This window comes from Zingiber officinale, chromosome 7A (genome assembly GCF_018446385.1).
Source record: "Zingiber officinale cultivar Zhangliang chromosome 7A, Zo_v1.1, whole genome shotgun sequence".
In the NCBI taxonomy this organism is placed as follows: domain Eukaryota; kingdom Viridiplantae; phylum Streptophyta; class Magnoliopsida; order Zingiberales; family Zingiberaceae; genus Zingiber; species Zingiber officinale.
The window spans coordinates 38,668,422-38,691,358 of record NC_055998.1 but is presented as its reverse complement, the minus strand read 5'-3'; positions in this window follow the sequence as shown (position 1 = coordinate 38,691,358).

The window sequence follows — 22,937 nt, the reverse complement described above, 5'->3', positions numbered from 1 at the left end:
TTTAAAATTTATTTAACTACAACCGCTATTAAAATATATCTCCATGTAAAATATTGAATCCGACCATTATAAAATAAATCTTCATGTAAAATATTATTAAAGTCTATTACATTGTTTCTCATTCTTCTTAATGATCTAATTAATAGACGACTCATTGTATTGTGCATCTCTGTTCCCTCGGGACGGTACGATGGTTAAGACATGAGGTGTTATCACATAAAGTTTTGGGGTCGAAGCTCGGCGTGACCGAGCATAACCTCCTCCATGTCTTGGCCATTTGCACTAATGGCTAGTAGTCACCCGTGATTTACCTCCTCCGTGTTGGCCTAGGGACAGATTGGCGAGGGCGCTGGGGGCGAGCGAATCGCCTTTTGCCACATAATATAAAAGATAAATAGTTCTCTCGGGGTGGTGCGATGGTTAAGACATGGGATGTTGTCACATGAGGTCTTGGGATAGAAACTCGGCGTGACCGAGCATAACCTCCCCCATGTCTTGACCATTTGTACTAATGGCTAATAGTCACCCATGATTTACCTCCTCCGTGTTGACCTAGGGACGGGTTGGCGGGGGCGCTGGGGCGAGCGAATCGTCTTTTGCCACATAATATAAAAGAGAAATAAATTTAATATAAAATAAATTTTAATTAATTTAAGAGAAATTAAATCTTGTCTCTTTGTCAACCACAAACAAGTTCTAAAATTGATATTTTATATTTTTTTTCTCCGGGGCTATGATACAGTGATACGGTATCTAAGTTGTCATCTAGATACCCATAATTTACTATGGAGTATTTGTATAAATTTTTTCTCCAAATAATAACTGGTGAGAAAATTATATGGAGTCAGACCAGTCATCCCACATACCGTCAATGGAATCATCTGAATTTATCATTAAAAAAAAAAAAATTAATCCATCTCGATGCATTTCCTTTTCAAAGCTTTTTCATCTTTAATTTCTACCATCTCTATTAATGACAGGAAGATTCTTGCTTCTGTCCCTTCTTTTTTGTTTTTTTTTTTTTTTTTTTTTTTTTTTTGATATTCGTGTGATAAAACTTTCAAATTGTGAAAGCTTCAAGTTGAATCTAAATCTCTTTTTCCTTTTCCTTGTTCATCAATCTTGATGCTGAAAGTCAGCACATAGACATTAAAGTCCCTTAATAAGCTCTTTGCTTGCAATATATGATAAGGGCATTTCGGTACACGAATTAACATCAAACATCCAAAGCTTCACCAAGAAACGGCCAAATCTCAATTATTGCTCTTCATTTAGTCTACTAATTAATCATCATCTGTCCAAAAAAGCTCTGTCTATTTATTCTCTCTGTCGTGTATTATCTCTCTATGCATTGATTGTGGATATTTTGTTTATGCACAGATTGTATGTTTTGACGATGAATGGGTTCAGAATTTCATTGTTTTGAGGATTTTCAAATTCATTTTAAATGAGTAATTAATCATAATTTTGTATCTAGTAATATATATTCTATGATGAAACGGAATATTCATCCAAAAATATATTGTATATGAATTTTGTCCATTTCAAAATGCACGGTAATTATTAGAATAGAAAAAAGAGATATGGGACACCTGAGGAATAGGAAAAAACGAAAAGCATCAAAGACAATATGACATTAGTAGAAGGCACAAGTAAGTGAGAATGATGACACAGGAAAAAAGCTGATGGACTTGATATGTCCAACGAGAATTTATGAAAAATATTCTAGTGGAGCGAGAAGAATGACATGAGAAGTGATCGTATGAAGCACGAGAAGCCAAGAGAAAGCATGTGCAAGGTAAGCTAATGAGACGAGTGTTGAGTGACCTATAATTGATATATATCAAATGAGGGTAGACTCAACCTTAGGTGGACTCAGGCGGACTGAGTCAGAAGGTTGGGGCTTCTGGAAAAAAGGTTTCTAATCGATCGAATCTTTTAGTCAACCAAACCAGCTATTCAGTCAATCAAAGCATAGTATTATCCTTAACGATAATACAAATTATTGTTGGAGTTCGATCAGTCGATCAAACATTGGGATCGGGTTATCAAAAGTCATGTCAAAGTTGATCCAACAACGCAAATCCGATGTAAGCAAGATCGAACCACCAGAGTGCAGGATCCAACGACCAGAGAACATATGGCAACAAATCTAGAGAAGCTATCCGAAGCTAACCAAGTTTCGGTCGATCGAATGTATGTCACGTCAGCGAAGGGATGAGCAAAGAATATCTTGTGGATCACATTTAATTTAGCTTCCACGTTAGCGATTTTTAAACAAGCATTTTCGATCGAACAAACATGCCATGTCAGCATCAAAGCTTTCTTTCTTTGTACTCAATTGTTGTAAGAGACTTCTTCATCTCCGGCATGTTATCGAAGAATTGAAGGATAGTTGACAAGTGTTTCTTGTGCATAGGCTTTGGACGTAGTAATCTAAGAGCTGTAAACCAAGTAAATAACTGAGTCCATTTTTTTTATGTGTTTACTTATTTCAATTAACGTGTGTGTTTGCTAAGTAATTAACCAGAGAAAAAAGTGTTTAACTTGCAGGTATGTTATTCCCCACTCCACTCTAGCAATCCAATTGCTTCTGCAGCACTTACAACTAGCATGTTGATGCTATGACATCTATTCTAATTTATTTTATATAATTTTTTTCATGTCCAAGTAAAAAACAGAAGGGTAAAAATTAAAAGGATACTCATCATTTGACAAATTTTTCAAATGGATGCTCATTTAAAGTAAACTATCCAAAATACTAGACTGAATTTTAAGATTTAAATTATAGCAAATAGTAGGTAGCTACTATAATAGATAGTAACTAGTTGCTAGTTACTACAACGTGTAGCAGTTGATTACTAGCTCCTACAATAATGTTATTATTTTATATTAATTTTGCTTATTAGATAGTGATGACTCGATTAAAATAATATTTCAATAAATAAAACAAAGTAAGAATACTCCATGGCACTCATTATTGGATCAAGAGCATGTGAGAGAAAGAGAGAGAGAGGGGGGGTGTAAATCATACGATTTTTAAAATATTCCTTTTCTTTTGTTTTTAAAATATCGAGTTCGCAGTGGAAATAAAACTAAGGACAAAAAAATGAGATAAAAATAAAAAGGCAAGCGCTAACACAAGTAATTTTTTTACTTGGTTCAGAGTCTTCGACGACTCATATTCCAAGTCCCGCACTCGTTGAGTACTTTCATTAGGCAATTCACTAATAGATCGAATATTACAGAATTGAAGTACAAGTGATATATAAGAACTATTAAGAAAAGTTATTGACAATAAAAAAAATTAGTAGAACTTGATTGTAGGTTGTCGGAGGAGCATTACAGCGTCGTAGGAACCTTTTTAGAGTAGCGCAAGAACAAAAGTCGATGGAATTGATGTATTCAAGCTATTGGTCAAACCCTCCTTTTATAGCACCATCCGAGTGCCTAGATCCCTCCCCGAGCACCTAGAGTGTGCTAATGTGGTGTGCTCTCGTCGAAACATCATCCGAGAAGTTTATCTATATCCGAGCATCCGGACCACCTCGAGACGCCTAGATTGTTGACATAAGTTGACTAGTTAATGGTGTTGGAACCCCAAAGTTGTTTTAATGTGATCAAACAAGTTAAGTTAGGTCATGTTTGGTTTAACCCTTATGTCTAAGTGTGCAGGAGCTTAGGAGCATAGGAAGTCGAGCGGAAGACGCGGCTAGTGAGAAGGACGGGACGATGAGAGAACCGACGGGTTCGGTGCATCCGAGCGATGAGGTACCTTGGAAGAGTATATCAGTGGACGAGAAGAACGTACGTGACATTCGAGGGATGAGAAGCCGGGGACGAAGGCTGCTTGAGGAGAAGGTCTGAACTTGGGTTCGGATGAGCCCTATTCCGGATGGCCGAGATCACCCAAGCTAGCGGAGCCGAAGCGAAAGACCCAGACCAAGACGAGCCGAACCGGAGCAGAGGAACCGGACCGCAAAAAGTCAATTCTGTTTACTTTTATGGTTCGGGCGCCTGGAGCCTATAGAGTTTGGGCGCCCGGAACCTAACGCACTATTTGGGAGGAAGTGAGGGAAGGAGAGGGAAGGGTAAAGAAGGGGAAGGGAAACTTGATGTTGAGTTTTAATTCACATTATCTCTTATGCTTTAAGTCCCACACTGCTAAGCCAAGAAGGTTGGAAGACCTTATATATGGAGTCCTTCCATCCATGCTTAGCAATGTTAAGGGGACTTACATGCATGCGCGGGCTGAGCCCAAATCAGGTGGTCTCGGGGGGTTCGAGCCGGAAATCTATAAACCAGGCGCGACGCACGCGATCATCGCGCGCAGGGGGGGTGCAAATCCCCAGCTCGTGGGCCTCGTGCTTGCGGGTGGACTGGTCTATTTTTGCCAGTTTGGTGACCTGGTTTATTTTTGTTGGTCCTGTTTGGTTCTGTCCCTCACACCTGGTGGTTCAGTTCTGTCCGCGCGAGGAAGCGAAGCAGCGCGACGACATCTGTTCGGTTCTGTCCGCGTCGCGTGAGGATGCGAAGCAGCGCACCCGCGCGTGAGATGAGGAAGCAGAAGCAAAGCGTGCGTCGCTTCCTCTACACTGCTTCAAGTGTATAAATACACTTCCTCTGCTCCTTCTCAAATCACTCCGAAAAAAGCAAAGCATTCCTCTGCTCTTTGCTTTCTTCTTCTTCTTCTTTCCAAGTTCTGAGGCTTGGTTTTGCGATCTGAGGTTGAGTCCGAGTGCGGTGTTCGTCTTGGAATGCACCTACGAACGGCGCGAGCGGTTGTCGGATCTTGGGATGATTTTGCCGGAGAGCCTCTGCACCGTGGGCGGCAATAAATTCTCTAAAGACAGTCGGCAAACCCGACACTTCAACCGGAGATACATAAATTCTTAACCTTACTCTTATTACCGTTTATTGCATGCTTGTCATTTATTGGTGCAATTATAGATTACTGTGTTAGCGTAATCATATCATAACAATTTTAGAGAATTTATTGTAGTATCAATAGACATGATGAATAATAGGGTAACGGGGTCTGATGAGACTAGCGCCCGACCCGAAAGATTTTTCGGGCAAAACTTCAGACGTTGGCAACAACGGATGAAATTTTGGCTTACTACGCTAGGGCTATTCTCCGTTATAGAAACAGATCCTCCTTCACCTGATGAAGAGGAACCTGCCTATAGCAGCCTTACAGAGGTTTAAGCAAAGGGATTATTGTTAGGATCGATAGATTGCGGCTAGAGAGGGGGGTGTGAATAGCCGCCCCCAAAACGTTCGTTTCGTTCTACAAATCAAGGTTAGCGCAGCGGAAATAAAAATAATAGAAACGAAAGCGGAGAAATCAAACCTCAACACGCGTCAATGTAACGAGGTTCGGAGATATACTCCTACTCCTCGGCGTGTCCGTAAGGTGGACGAAGCCTATCAATCCGTCGGTGGATGAGACCCCGGAAACCCGGCTAATAATCACTCCTTCTGGGTGGAGAAACCTTGCCACAATGTCTTGCAACAGCAAGATAAACAGGAGTACAAGAATACAGCAGGAAACTAAGTAAAATACAAAAATGTAATAACCCTAGCTTGCCTTCTTGTCGACTGGATGAAGCAGCAACTTCACGGGAATCCAACCACAGCACCAACTGTCCAGTTGAAGTCCCAGCCGAGGGAAGCTCACGCGAAGGTTCAGCGAAGAAGAGCTCAACAAAGCTCAAGCAGAAAATACCTCAGCAGTCAGTAGGAAGAAGAGGAAGAAGTAGAAGATGTTCTGCAGTGCCTCTCGATCCTTTTATAACCTCTGATATCCTGAGCCGACCTGCGAACCTGCAAGGCAAAAAGGTCAGAACACAGAAGTCCGAAATAGCCTAGCTGTTGAGTCACAACGGCTAGTCCTGGACCGATCAGGCTCCACCCTGATCGGTCCAGGGTGCTGCTGATCGGTCATGGGGACCGATCAGGCTCTATGCTGATCGGTCCCTAGACCGATCAGAATGCTTCACAGAGAGTTGCCCAACTCTCTGTGCGTACCCTGATCGGTCCCGGGGACCGATCAGGCTTCATGCTGATCGGTCCCCAGACCGATCAGTAAGCTCACAGAGGCACACTGATCGCTTTCTGATCGGTCTCCAGACCGATCAGGAAACCACAGTATCACTGGATCGGTCTGCCGACCGATCCAATGGCTAGGTTAGAGCTTCCCAGCTCTAAACCCTAACGCCTGGTCTAGAGAACGAGCTACCGAGCCCTCTCTGACCTAGTCCGGAGAACGAGCTACCGAGCCCTCTCCGACTTCCCATGCCAAGTTTCCATACTTGGACTTCTCCGTGCCAAGTCTCCATACTTGGACTTTTCCCGTGCCAAGCTCTCTGCTTGGACTTTTCACCAGATGTCTGGTCAACCTTGACCCATCTGGATTTTCCTTGCCTGGCTTCACTCACCAGGACTTCCAAACTGCCTAGCTTCACTCACTAGGTCTTTCCCCTGCCTGGCTTCACTCACCAGGTCTTTCCCAACTGCCTAGCTTCACTCACCAGGACTTTCTCCAACTGCCTGGCTTCACTCACCAGGACTTTCACTTTCACCTAGCTTCACTCACTAGGATTTTCACCTGGCTTCACTCACCAGGATTTCCTGACTGCCTGGCTTCACTCACCAGGACTTTCCGAACTGCTTGGCTTCACTCACCAGGACTTTTCGCTTTCACCTAGCTTCACTCACTAGGATTTTCATCTGGCTTCACTCACCAGGATTTCCTGACTGCCTGGCTTCACTCACCAGGATTTCCTGACTGCCTGACTTCACTCACCAGGACTTTCCGAACTGCCTGGCTTCACTCACCAGGACTTTTCGAACTGCCTGGTTTCACTCATCAGGACTTTCCGAACTGCCTAACATCCCAGTTAGGACTTCCCAGTCAAGTATCCGGTCAACCTTGACCTACTTGACTCTTCTTCATCCAACCTGATCAGACCCTGATCAGTATCTCTCCGCATGGACAACTGCACCTGCATTGTCCATGTCTACATGTCTTTCTGTATTGTCAAACATCGAAACCATGACCAAGGTTTACGCTTGGTCAACTAGGTCAACCTTGACCTACTGGAAATTGCACCAACAATCGCCCCCTTTTTGATGTTTGACAATACCTTTAAGTTAGGCTAATCCAATAGCCTCAACTTTCTTCATGCCACTAGGTAATGACACATAAGTTACAACCTTACATTCTCCTTCTAAGAAGGCAACCTCCTTCTTAGATAATGAAGGCCTAACTTAAACCCTTCATTCTCCCCCTATTGGCACACATCAACAAACTCTCCCCTTGAAGAGTAAGTTATCGTTGTTTACAACTTCATTTGTTGTGATCAACAAACTCTCCCACTAACTCCAATGTTCTTCCTTGAACATTTTCTAGACATTCTCTCCCCCTTTTTGATACACATCAAAAGGAGTGAATCAAGGTCAAGAGTTTCTTCCTAATGAAAGTCCCATACCTTTCATTGAAACCCTTAATTTCCCCCTTGAAACTAAATCCAACAATCAACTTAGTGATAATCCCATATCACTCATTCTCAAAAATTTCGACGAGTAAAAACTCCCCCTAAAGGTCAACTCCCCCTTGACCATTGCACCAACAATGTCTTGGAGAGTTCCAAACCTTTAGAAACCTAAAACACCACTTCCCGAGCTGAAATTTCAGACAACCAGTCGAATTTCAGCAAGTTGGCACACCTTGATCGGTCACCAGACCGATCAGGCTTCCTCTGGATCGGTCCAGTGACCGATCAAGAAAGCCCTGGATCGGTCCAGTGACCGATCCAGACACTGATGGACAGATTTCTGAATTTTTCCTTCCCGAAATTCAGAAACCTCTAGAAAATCACAGAAAATTCGAAAAATTGTGAAATTTTGAGGATATATTCCTCATAACATATACTATCAAGAAAAAATAGTTTTCTATAAAAATAACTTCCATTTTAAAATTTTGATACAAAGTTCAAAAGATTTTGAAATAACTCAAAGTTAATCAATCTTTGTATCAACTTACTCAATGATGAATGCTATCACTAGAAAAGCTTCATCAAGGTTTTTCAAATCAACTTTGAAATGATTTTAAACCATTTAATTTAGGACCACAATCTTAGGGCTAAATGTACATGACTTGTACACAAGCTTTCCCTATGATCCTCAATTTCGAATTAGGCTCATCTAGGTACAAGAACTATGCACCTTGATCCTAACTCATGATTCTAATATCTCACACACATCTAAGGTGTATCAAAAACACATCCAAGTCAATTTTGATGTGAGATATGGATTTAGGTTAGCTTATTCTAAGTTTTCATGCATTTTTCTAAACAACAATTTGATCTCCATATCAAATTATGTTTCTTATCCTTAAATCAAGTTAATTGATCATTAATGCACAAGATGATGACATGGCATATAATTGTATCATAAATGGAAACATGTGCCAATGTCATGATGTCATGACATAAAGTATGAAACTTAAATAAAGCATGACATTTAACTAACCTAAGCATTATCATGACATTTTAAATGATCATAAAATAAATATGATGTCATGACATGGCATATGGCAAACAATACATGACAAATAATATATAAAGGTATAGAAAATACCTAATTCTAGCCTTAGTTGCCATTTTTGATAATTTTGATCATTTTGCCATAGGTTCTATATTCCTAAGTGTAATAGACCTAGCATCTTATACCAAAGATTTTTAGATCACTATGTGCCAATTAGATTGACTCTAGACAACTCCTCAAATATGATTGGCACATCCTAATCACCTTAGGAATAACTTTTCATTTCATTTTCAAGGCTTGATTACACCTTGAAAATTTCTAAAGTGCCACCTTTTGCCATGATTAGGTTAACTACCTATTCAAGTAAGGTTGGCACACCCTAACCCATCTAGCGTGATGAAATCACGCTCCTAGGAACCCAATACCTATTGGAGCTCATTGGGTTAACTAAATATTCACTAGGGATGACTTCCCTAGCAACCCTCCTAATGACCCTCCTAGGCTTTAAAGCCTTAGTCATTTGGGACTCATCAAGATCAATCCTAGAGGCGACTCCCCTTGTGACTTTGGTGATGGTCTTCCTAGCCCTAGATTTTGTTCCATAATCTAATGGAACATTGTGATAAGTGGGCTTGACCACTTGGGACTTAGGTTTGTGACCCAAACCTTTCATGTCCTTGGACTTGGGTTTTTGACCCTTAGACCCTAGAGTTGACTTCTCTAAATTTTAAGGGTCTTTTCTAAAGTGTCAAGTCTTGACCTCAAGACTTGATTCTCCTTTTTTAATACCTCAAGTTTTAATTTGTCATTGTTCTTTGAGGTACTCCTAGGCATATGTCTAGTAGTTTTGGGATTCCTATCTAAGTCCTCCTTAACCTTAGATGAGTTAATCCTAGGGTTGACATTTCTAGAGTTGTCCTTATTCAAGCTAACATGTTTAGCACCTAAGCACATATATTGATTCCTATAATTAACATGCTTATCATTCTTGACAATAGCAATAAGGCTACTAGCATGCATCCTACTAGAATTGCAAGAATGTGCCTTAGAGATTACCTTAGGGTTTGCCCTAGCTCCCCCTATACATGTGCTCGATCTCTTGTCCTTGTGAGGTTGCCTCCCCCTCGGACATTGGCTCCTATAGTGTCCCATTCGCTTGCATTGGAAGCACACCACGTGCTCCTTACCCTTGCGTATCGGGACTCCGACTTTCTTGACCTTTGGCGTCGGTGGAGTCTTACTAATCCTCCTTGGACATTTACTCTTGTAATGCCCAAATTCCCTACACTCAAAGCACATTATATGTTATTTACAAGAAATTAAATTGCTTGAGTTACCTAGGGTTGAGGATGGTTGTATGCTTTCTTCTTCATCCCTTCCGGAAGTAGAGGCTTCTTCTTCTTGCTCCAATCTTGAAGAAGAACTCTCCTCCTCTTCTTCCTTAGATGTTGAGTAGCCCTCAACTTCTAATTCCTTACCTCCATGAAGTGAGCTACTTGACTCACTTGACTCCTCTTCATGACTTGAATTGGAGCTTCCCTCATGGAACTTGGCCAAGTTATTCCACAATTCCTTGGCATTGTTGTAACCACCTATCTTACACAAGATATCGTTAGGTAATGAGAATTCAAAATTTTTCATTACCTCGTCGTTGATTACGGATTGGTGGATTTGTTCCTTCGTCCACCTCTTTTTCTCAAGAATTTCTCCTTCTTCATCCCTTGGAGGAGCAAAACCTACTTGTACACAATTCCAATTAACTAAGTTAGTCATAAGAAAGTACTTCATTCTTACCTTCCAAAATGCGAAGTCGTCGCGATCGTAGAAGGGTGGAATCGTGACGTCTTCTCCAAGTCGATCCATTCTCTAGCTTGTGCTCCCTCGGGTGTTAATCCGATGAAGAGCAACCTTGGCTCTGATACCACTTGTTAGGATCGATGGATTGCGGCTAGAGAGGGGGGGTGTGAATAGCCGCCCCCAAAACGTTCGTTTCGTTCTACAAATCAAGGTTAGCGCAGCGGAAATAAAAATAATAGAAACGAAAGCGGAGAAATCAAACCTCAACACGCGTCGATGTAACGAGGTTCGGAGATATACTCCTACTCCTCGGCGTGTCCGTAAGGTGGACGAAGCCTATCAATCCGTCGGTGGATAAGACCCCGGAAACCCGGCTAATAATCACTCCTTCTGGGTGGAGAAATCTCGCCACAATGTCTTGCAACAGCAAGATAAACAGGAGTACAAGAATACAGTAGGAAACTAAGTACAATACAAAAATGTAATAACCCTAGCTTGCCTTCTTGTCGACTGGATGAAGCAGCAACTTCACGGGAATCCAACCACAGCACCAACTATCCAGTTGAAGTCCCAGCCGAGGGAAGCTCACGCGAAGGTTCAGCGAAGAAGAGCTCAACAAAGCTCAAGCAGAAAATACCTCAGCAGTCAGTAGGAAGAAGAGGAAGAAGTAGAAGATGTTCTGTAGTGCCTCTCGATCCTTTTATAACCTCTGATATCCTGAGCCAACCTGCGAACCTGCAAGGCAAAAAGGCCAGAACACAGAAGCCCGAAATAGCCTAGCCGTTGAGTCACAACGGCTAGTCCTGGACCGATCAGGCTCCACCCTGATCGGTCCAAGGTGCTGCTGATCGGTCATGGGGACCGATCAGGCTCTATGCTGATCGGTCCCAAGACCGATCAGAATACTCTGCCCAACTTTCTGTGCGCACCCTGATCGGTCCCGGGGACCGATCAGGCTTCCTGCTGATCGGTCCCCAGACCGATCAATAAGCTCACAGGGGCACTGATCGCTTTCTGAAAACGACAGTATCACTGGATCGGTCTGCCGACCGATCCAATGGCTAGGTTAGAGCTTCCCAGCTCTAAACCCTAACGCCTGGTCTAGAGAACGAGCTACCGAGCCCTCTCTGACCTAGTCCGGAGAACGAGTTACCGAGCCCTCTCCGACTTCCCATGCCAAGTTTCCATACTTGGTCTTCTCCGTGCCAAGTCTCCATACTTGGACTTTTCCCGTGCCAAGCACCCTGCTTGGACTTTTCACCAGATGTCTGGTCAACCTTGACCCATCTGGATTTCCCTTGCCTGGCTTCACTCACCAGGACTTCCAAACTGCCTAGCTTCACTCACTAGGTCTTTCCCCTGCCTGGCTTCACTCACCAGGTCTTCCCAACTGCCTAGCTTCACTCACCAGGACTTTCTCCAACTGCCTGGCTTCACTCACCAGGACTTTCACCTGGCTTCACTCACCAGGATTTCCTAACTGCCTGGCTTCACTCACCAGGACTTTCCGAACTGCCTGGCTTCACTCACCAGGACTTTTCGCTTTCACCTAGCTTCACTCACTAGGATTTTCACCTGGCTTCACTCACCAGGATTTCCTGACTGCCTGGCTTCACTCACCAGGACTTTCCGAACTGCCTGGCTTCACTCACCAGGACTTTTCGAACTGCCTGGTTTCACTCACCAGGACTTTCCGAACTGCCTAACATCCCAGTTAGGACTTCCCAGTCAAGTATCCGGTCAACCTTGACCTACTTGACTCTTCTTCATCCAACCTGATCAGACCCTGATCAGTATCTCTCCGCATGGACAACTGCACCTACATTGTCCATGTCTACATGTCTTTCTATATTGTCAAACATCGAAACCATGACCAAGGTTTACGCTTGGTCAACTAGGTCAACCTTGACCTACTGGAAATTGGACCAACAATTATCTCTGTCATGGGAAGATCCTGTCTGCCCTCTCAGACGCACTATTTGACGTGTACTGTTCAACTTCTTCAGCTAAAGAGCTGTAGAAATCTTTGGATAAAAAATACAACTCCGAAGATTTTGGTTTAGAAAAGTACACTGTGGCAAAATTCCTAAACTTTAAAATGGTTGAAGGCAAATCTGTAATTGAGCAGACACATGAATTCCAAGTTCAAATTCATGGTCTTGCTAAAGGAGATATGCCCTTATCCGAAAAATTTCAGGTCTTATCAATCATCGAAAAATTGCCTCCGAGTTAGGAAGATTTTGGCATGACTCTTAAACATCAGAGAGGTAAAATCTCTCTAGAAGATTTGATGATTGCCTTAAATATCGAAGAAGAACATCGGAAGTAACATAAAAATGATGATACAAGAATGCCTATGGATTTTATTCCAAAGGCAAATATAGTAGTCTCATCTGACAAGAAGAAATTCAAAAATCAGAAAATGAAGAACAAGATGAAACCCAAACCAAAGGTTCAAAATGAAAATTGTAACCAAGTCGTGCTGGGCATGTGGACAAATTGGGCATTATGCCAAATTCTGCCCTATGCGAAAAGACAAGGAGAAAAACCAAAGAAATACGTCCAACATCAAAACACAAGCAAATGTCGTGACTGCTAGTGACGACACCAGCAATAGGTTTGTTACCTTCAAACCCGAACTAAACTTGATCTATCAACCTAATGAATGGTTAGTTGATACAGGTGCAAATGTGCACTGTTGTGCTGATCGCTCTGCCTTCCTTACTTATCAGGTAATTGAAGGCACTTCCGTAACCATGGGGAATCATTCTGCAGCCAGGGTGTTTGGGATAGGACAAGTTGACCTGAGGTTCACCTCTGGAAAAGTCCTATCACTGCATGAGGTGCATCATGTTCCAGCGGTCCGTCGAAATTTGATTAGCGGGTCAAAGTTAGTCTGTGCTGGTTATAAGTTGAACTTTAAATGTAATAAAGTTGTAATATTACATTTAGGAACCTTTATTGGAAAAGGTTACCTTAATGAAGGTTTATTTAAATTCAATGTAGAAAATGCTACCTTAAATAAATCTATTGATATTGGTTGTTCATATAACATTGAGTCTTATGATATATGACATGACAGATTAGGACATGTCAATTTTAATACCGTGAAAAGGATGATGAACCTAGACATGATTCCTAAGCATGCTATAAATGATAAGAAAAAATGTGAAGTTTGTGTGCAATATAAACAAACCCGAAAACCCTTCAAATCAGTTGAGAGAAATTCTGATATTTTAGAATTGATCCATACTGACTGTTGTGAGTTTAACGGTGTAATAACGAGAGATCATAAAAGGTATTTCATCACCTTCATTGATGATCACTCTCGTTATTGTTATGTTTATTTGCTGAAAACTAAGGATGAAGCTTTAGATAAATTTATGATTTTTAAATCTGAAGCTGAGAATCAAACAAATAAATCTGTTAAGAGGTTAAGGTCCGATAGGGGTGGAGAGTTTACCTCAAACCTGTTTCAAAAATTTTGTCAAGATATAGGTATAATTCATGAGGTAACTGCTCCATATAGTCCTCAATCCAACGGTATAGCAGAACGAAAAAATCAAACCCTTGAAGATATGATTAATTCCATGTTAGGCAGTTCTGGGTTACCCAACTTTATGTGGGGGGAAGCTCTATACAATGCATGTCATGTGTTAAATAGAATCCCCATGAGGTCTAGGGATAAAAGCCTATATGAGCTTTGGAAAGGTCGGAGGACAAGTTTGAAATACCTTAAAGTGTGGGGGTGCCTTGCAAAGGTACTAGTACCTGAACACAGAAGGAAAAAAACTTGGTCCAAAGACCGTAGATGGTATCTTCTTGGGTTATGCTCAAAATAGTATTGCATATAGATTTCTGATTATTAAATCAGAAATTTCTGGAATAGATGCAAATATTATTGTTGAACTTCGTGATGCTACATTTTTTGAGGATATATTTCCTATGAAGACAAGAACACCTCAGTCTATATCTAGTATTTCTACTAGAGATAAGCCTGCTTCCGAAGAGACCTCATTATCCGTAGAAGGTATACCTTCCTCAAGTCACTCTAGACTAGATGAATTTAGTAAGTGTACAGAAATGAGAAGAAGCAAGAGGCAATGTGTGTCTATGGATTTAGGCCAGGACTTTATCACCTATACTATAGAAGGTGACCCTGTGACATATAGAGATGCTATGGCTTCTCTTGAAGCTAAGCATTGGAAAGAGGCCATTAAAAATGAAATGGACTCTATTATCTCTAATGCCACTTGGGAGTTGGTAGATTTACCTCCTGGGTGTAACACTATAGGATGTAAATGGGTGTTTAAAAGAAAACTAAAACCTGATGGGTCAGTAGATAAATTCAAAGCCCGCCTAGTTGCTAAGGGATTTAAACAGAAAGAATGGATTAATTATTTTGACACTTATTCTCTTGTTACTAGAATTACTACAATCCGAGTGTTGATAGCATTGGCATCTATATATCATCTTGAGGTTCATCAAATGGATGTCAAAACGGCATTCCTTAATGTTGATCTTGAAGAAGAGATATATATGGATCAACCTGAAGGACATGTAGTTTCTGGAAATGAGAATAAAATCTGTAGGTTAGTTAAATCTCTTTATGGTTTGAAACAAGCCCCCAAGCAGTGGCACAAAAAATTTGATAGTGTTATGCTATCGTTTGGCTTTGAAATGAATGACTCTGATAAATGTGTGTATGCTAAAATGAAAGGTGATAGTTATATTATCTTATGTTTATATGTAGATGATATTCTACTTTTTGGTTCTAACCTTTCTATTATTAATGAGACTAAGGCCCTCTTAAGTGGTAAGTTTGATATGAAGGATATGAGTTGTGCTGACATGATTTTAGGGTTGAAGTTGACTCGATCAACTGATGGAATAGCAATTTCTCAGTCACTCTATATTGAGAGAGTATTAGAGAAATATGACTATAGCCAAGTTAAATCTATAGTCACACCGTATGATCCTTCAAAAACTCTCCACAAGAATAAGAGTGGTGTGGCAGTGTCTCAATTAAGATACTCACAAATAATAGGTAGTCTAATATATTTAGCAAATTGTTCTAGACCTGATATTTCTTTTGCTATATCGAAATTGAACAGGTTTACTAGCTATCTTGACAGAACGCATTGGGATGCATTAGACAGAGTACTCAGATACCTAAAAGGCACTATATCCTTGGGCTTGTGGTATGGGAGATTCCCTGCAGTCCTGGAGGGATATAGTGATGCTAGTTGGATAGCGGACACTGCTGAGTGTAAAGGCGTTACTGGTTATGTCTTTACACTTGGAGGCGGTGCAGTTGCTTGGAGGTCTGTTAAACAGACGATTATAACCCGTTCTACATCTGAGGCAGAATTGTGTGCTTTGGATACCACAGTAACTGAAGCTGATTGGCTGAAGGGTCTTCTTTCTGAAATTCCCTTGATGATGAAGTCAATACCTTCTATTTCAGTACACTGTGATAATCAAATAACAATAGCTCAGATTAGAAGCTCCAAGTATAACCAGAAACAGAAGAGACATGTACAAATAGGATTAAAGTCTATTCATGAGTTAGTGTCTCTTGGAGTGGTGTCATTGGACTTTGTAAGTTCAAAGGACAATATTGCTGATCCACTCACTAAAGGGCTTGATTTTGAGAAAATGAAGAGATCCAGTAAGGGAATGGGACTGAGGCCTGTCCTGGATTCATCTATAGCAGCAACCCAACCTATCTGATTGGAGATCCCAAGAAGTAGGTTCAATGTGGTATAAACAAGCTATAAGGATGAATTGTAAGCATCAAATTGATTGAGATGTAATCTCATAATCTCTTCCCTGGATAGATGCTTGACTGCTAGTATGGATGAGCTTAGGAGCTCTTAATGAGTTCAAGGTCTTAATGACAAGATGCTTGCAATACATCCTTGGAGAACTCACTTATGTAAGTGTAACTGTGGGGCCGCAGTGTGGGGGGTCTAGGTAACTCTCCTTAGCACTTATGAAACAAGATTCGGTGGCATGGCCGTCATGCACCAACCCAGAAGGATTCAACCGTCGCCAGTGATGAGTTGTTACCAATTGATCTTCACATATAAAAGGTTTAAGATCAAGACTCAGTTCTCTTCAAACTTATGTGAATAAAATTGGTGTACTTAGGTGAAAATTCAAACCGAAAGGTATTTTCACTAAAAGCTCATTGCAACCAAACTTCAGAACTTATCTTTGTTTTCGACTAAAATAATTTGAATTAGTAGGGGATTGTTGAGTTTTAATTCACATTATCTCATATGCTTTTAGTCCCACATTGCTAAGCCAAGAATGTTGGAAGGCCTTATATATGGAGTCCTTCCATCCATGCTTAGCAATGTTAAGGGGACTTACACGCATGCGTGGGCTGAGCCCAAATCAGGTGGTTTCGGGGGGTTCGAGCCGGAAATCCATAAACCGGGTGCAACGCACGCGATCATCGCGCGCAGGGGAGGGGGTGTAAATCCCCAGCTCGTGGGCCTCGTGCTTGCGGGCGGACTGGTATGTTTTTGCCAGTTTGGTGACCTGGTTTATTTTTGTTGGTCCGGTTTGGTTCTGTCCCTCACACCCGGTGGTTCGGTTCTGTCCGCGCGAGGAAGCGAAGCAGTGCGACGACATCTGTTCGGTTCTGTCTGCGTCGCGTGAGGATGCGAAGCAGCGCACCCGCGCGTGAGATGAGGAAGTAGAAGCAAAGCGTGTGTCGCTTCCTCTGCACTGCTTCAAGTGTATAAATACACTTCCTTTGCTCTTTCTCAAATCACTCCGAAAAAAGCAAAGCATTCATCTGCTCTCTGCTTTCTTCTTCTTCTTCTTTCCAAGTTCTGAGGCTTGGTTCTGCGATCTGAGATTGAGTCCGAGTGCGGCGTTCGTCTTGGAGTGCACCTACGAACAGCACGAGCGATTGTCGGATCTTGGGAGGATTTTACCGGAGAGCCTCTACACCGTGGGCGGCAATAAATTCTCTAAAGACAGTCGGCAAGTCCGATGCTTCAACCGAAGATACACAAATTCTTAACCTTACTCTTATTACCGTTTATTACATGCTTGTCATTTATTGGTGCAATTATAGATTACTGTGTTAGCGTAATCATATCACAACACTTGAAACCCTATTTGGGAAGAAGTGAGCTACGGAAAGGAAAGATAAGGAAGGGTAAGTTTTAACCTTCCTTACCCATGAAATGAAAGAATTTATTTCACCTCGATTTGGGGTGTAAGGAAGGGTAAAAGGAATTAAAAAAATATATATTTCAATTTTATCCCTGTTTTATTAATTATATTAATTCTAAAAATCATTGTTTTAGGTATTCTTTGCATCACGACAAAAAACACTCACATAGCCTGACTGTCACCACCCAATGCTCACACTTCGTCAATGCTGACACTGACATTGATGTCGATGTCGACGCCGACACCAACTTAGATGTCGATGCTGACGTCGACACCAATGTAGATGTCGACGTCGACTTCGACACCAACATCGACTTCAATGTCGACGCCGACTTCGACGTCGACGCCAACACTAATGTCAACGCCAATGTCGATGTCGACTTTAACAAATGAGCTACAATTAGTTGAATGAGTAAGTCATAACCAACAAATGTATACAAGATGCACTGGGTTTTTGAATGCGTAATTCTTTAATAAAGTGAGGATAATTTTGTAATTTTATATATTTAACCTTCATTACACTCACTTTCCTCCCAAACACGGTAACACATGTTATGTTAATGAACCTTCCCTCCCTCCCAAACAAGGAGAATATAAATACTTTACTTCCCTTCCCTTCCCCTCCATTCCTCTCCCTTCCCCTTCTATTATTGAACCTTCGCTCACCCCATCCAAACAGAGGGTAAATATTATCACAAGTGACGTGGGCATTAACCGACGCGTCATGGATATAATTCTATCCCCCTCTAGGTGTCTGGAACCCTTCCAGGCGCCCAGAACAGTGCTATAAATATAGCGATGATTTCAATAGTTCATTCAACAACAACTTGTAATCCATTTCTTCCAGTTCTACTTGTTCTTATGTGCTGTTAACGTTGTAAGAGGCTACTCCATCCAAAGGAGATCTTCAGATAAAGTGCGCTTCATTCTCCTTGGATTAGCAGTCTTCTGATTGCAAACCAAGTAATTCTCCTCGTGTCTTTCTCTTTTTACATAGTCTCTTTATTTTTATTACAAGTGTTCTTTATTTAGTTGAAAGTCTGAGAAAGAGTTGGTTTATTTTTTTCAGGGCAATTCACCCCTCCCCTCTTACCGGCCTCCAAAGGGACCAACAGATGAGCTCCAACTCAGCTTACGGATGACTTTTGCTGGTCCAGGCACCTGAAGCAACCCTAGGTGCCCGAACCATCCGGGTGCCGCCTAGGTGGCCAAACTGGCCCGGGCACTTGTTTCCCTCCCCGAGCTCCTGGACAAGCTTCAGGCGCCTGGAAACCTGTTTTCCAGCCACCTTCCAATTTTAGTAACCTACCATATAAAGTTAGAGACAAGCAATAATATTTAAAACAAGGTAACATTTGACAGTCTTCGAACTGTCCAGTCCTAACTTTGAGTTTCGTTGAAACTCTAGGTCGGATCAATGTCTATTGTTTCCTCAATTGGGAATGCATCCTTACTAAAAAAAAGGTAGATCCGCTACCTTAGCGGCCCCCCTAGTGTCGGCCCCATCCTTACTAGATCTCTCCTCTAGTTGCTTATCTCCACTTACCAATTATAGACTTCCTTGAGGTTAGGTCCCTTGACCCACCAGGATTTTCTATCAGATCTTAGCCAATATGGACTTCAACTAATCATCTAGTCCTCCTTGACTCGATTGGACTTCCTGCCAACTATCTAATCATCTCTGACTTAGCTAGACTTTCTACCAATCATTTGGTCCTCCTGACCTGACTAGACTTCAACATGGTGTCTAGTCCTCTAAACCCATCAGGTTCATATCCTGCACACTTAGTAGACAAATTAGACCACAACATCTAACTTTAATTCACTTGTCATTCATCAAAATTTAAGTTAGATCATTAGTGCTAACTGCACCAACACTCACTATATTTTAAATGAATATTATCTGATTATGATGATCTGTATTGAAGCTAGTAGGTAGCTGCTGTAAGTATCTCATGGTAGTTTTGATGTAATCAACCAAGTCAAGTTAGGTCCTATTGTATTTTGATCCTTGTGTCTAAGTGTGCAGGAACTTAGGAGCATAAGAAGTTGAGTGAGAGATATAGCTAGCGAGAAGGATGGCACAGGAAGGAGTCGACGGGCTCGGTGCGTGTGAGGGGTGAGGTGCTGCGGAAGAGTACGCTTATGGATGAGAAGGAAGCGCGTGATGTTTCTAAGGGGCGAGAAACCGGAGAGGAAGATTGCTCGAGAAGGCCAGAAGATAGGTTCGGGTGAGCCCAATTCTAGATAACCAAAATTACTCAAGTGAGCTGAGCCGGAGTGGAAGTCGGGACAAAATGTCAACTGGAAGTTGACTCTTGTCCAGGCGCCTCGGAGCTACTCCGGCCGCCTGGACCACTTTGGTCCAGCCGGCTCGCCTCAACTCCTCGACACTATGGATGAGCATCAACTAGGGTCTAGGCACCAGGAGCAGGATAAAATTTTATCTCATTTCGACCAGTGTACTATAAATAGAGCTCTGGTCTTCTCCTTTTCGATAACACACTTTGTACTTCGAGTTTCTTTCTGTCTTTCATTTTCGAGCGTCATTTTCGTGTATGAGGCTTCTCTGCCTCTGAGTTTTGCTCAAGAAGGAGATTTTCTTACTGAGCCGACTTTCCTTAGAGTAGCAACCCTCTGATTGCAAACCAAGTAAAAATGTGTGTGTCTCGTACTCTTTTAATTCCATTATATTTTGATTAAATATGTAATTGATAAAGCTTGATTCTTTGAGAAAGGTATTCATTATTTTTATTTTGTGCAGGGCAATTCACCCTCCTCTTGTTGGCCGTAAGGGACTTACAGTTGGTATCAGAGCCCAACCACTTCAGAAGGACTGGCTGCCAACGAAGCAAAAAAGATGATGGCCAGAACAAGCATCCACTTGCTGAAGTTTAAGGGAGACTTGGCCCATTGGAAAAAGAAAATAGAGGTGTCACGCCCTAGGGGAGTCCCTGCTAGAGGAAGTTTCGACAGCATCTCCCCTGTACGGGTAACAATATGGAACTTGACTATAAAGCCCTCAGGGCTCACAATCATCATCCAATACGGCTGGAACACATACAATAAAATAATAAACAATCCACGTAGTTTATATAGTACAGACTCTGGCTGACAATCACAACCACTCAGTTTAATATAACCTACTCCACTACAACAAGGAAAAGACAACGCAACGGAAAACCTTCGTAGAGAAAACATGGGCATCATACCCGAAGCACAATATAAAATCCACAAGTACATGATCTATACATCATAAGTATATAGACATAACAAGGAAATGAAAATCCAAAAATAGGAAACCGTCACGACACCGAGTGGGGACTAGCAACTGGAACCTCCTGACAGCTTCAACCTGAAATAGGAAAATATATCAACGGTGTGAGTTCAACAACTCAGCGGGTATCAAGCTGACATGCATAGCAAAACATAACCAACAGTAATAATTATGTAGTACATTCTCCTGGACAATAACTGAAAATGAAAAACTGAAAGATAGGAGAAACTGTACTCCCCATGGCCTCCTATCCTGACATAAAGGTCGTCAGACTAAACTCATCATGTCTCTTGTATGCATGTCAATCATATGCAACCATAAAAATGCAGCATCCAATATGCAGCAATCACAAGCAATAAATGCAATCCATGCATATGATGTAAAATGTCCTGGTCACCCCTAACGCCAGTCAACCATCTCACACGCGATGGTAAGACCGAGTGGGTAGGGCTATACCAACTGTGCACTCTGTCATTACTACTCCTGAGTGACCGAGTGGACAGGATGCTGTTGGAGTACACTTATCCTCCTACCCCAAATAGAGTGGGGGAGCTCAATGCTCTCATCTCCCTAATTCATAATCCAAAGAGGGATCCCTGTCCTGCTACCACGCTGCGTCACCACTACCCATGAGCTGGCCAGCGGAGCCCTTGACAGAGCAACCTGCTGCAACACACCCTGCCTGATATACTACTAACCAATGAGTGGTTGTGTGTGTAGATCCATGTAACTGGCGATGTGCTCAACAATAATGGAGCCGACAATCGCTCAACATGCAATATTGAAGATGGTGCATGTCACTAAGCATGTAAATCCTGACCATATCCACCTCCAAAAAGTATGTACCAAAGGTAAAATGATCTAGGTACATATATCATATATGGCAAATAACTAGTCATGTACACAATAAAGCATGGTATGTTACTACCTCTATGAATATAAATACATCTAATAATACTCAAGAGGGTATAAAACATAAATGCAGAATAGATAAAAGCATGTAACATGTATCATGTAGTGACATACCAAAACAAAGATAAACATAATCATTACTAATGGCTATAACCTACTACGCATATTAAAATGACATTATCAAAAGAGATAAGTCAAGGTACCCGCCTCAAAAATAGAGATTCTAACCAAAAGATCCCACGTCGAGACGCTCATCTCGAATCAAAGTCCTGCATCAAAATATTTTTACTTAACTAATTATATATGAATTAAATAGCTAAATAAATCCCGAACACTAGCTAGGGAAAATCCTAATATAGTTTTATCCCCTTCCAGACACTTGGAACTGACCAACGCTATAAATACAGCTTTGGTCCAGAAGCTCAACATCAACAAGCAATTAGCAATACAATACTTGTGCGCTCTTCTTTTTAGTTTAGCTTCTTATTTTTCTGTACTTCCACTGCTGTAAGAGGCTTCTCCACCTAAAGGAGATACTTAGTGCGATTTATTCAATGGATTAACAACCTCCCTGGTTGTAACCAAGTCAAATTCGTGAGCCTCGTCTTTTTAGTTTCTTCTTTATTTAATTATATGCTAGTGTTACTTTAAAAGTCTGAGAAAGGTCTTGTTTTATTTGTGCAGGGCTATTCAACCCCCCTTCTAGCTGGCCAACCGGTCCCAAGAGGTGGTATCAGAGCCAGGATGCTTCAGGAGGACTAACCGCCGATTAAAGCACCAAATCAATGATCGGGCCAAGCATATACCTACCGAAGTTCGAGGGGGAGTTCGGCAGCCGGAAAAAGCAAATGCAGGTATATATTTTTCAAAACTAACTTCGATTTACTTTTAATAATGGAATTCGGTTTTACAACACCGGAAGGGAAAGAAAAATACCACTGGATGAAAAAGGAGCAGGCCGACTACGTGGCAAACGGTAAAGCAGAATTTCATCTGCTAAGCGTCCTTCCGCCACAAGAAGTCAACCGGATCGGCACCTACAACTCTTCAAAGGAGCTTTGGGAGAAGTTCCTTGAGCTACATGAAGGGACGTTTGAAGCCAAGCTCGCAAGACGGGACTTACTTCGCAACCAGCTCACCAACCTGCGGCTTGAAGAAGATGAAATGATTGCACATCTTCACTCGAGAATTAAGGAGCTCATCACCG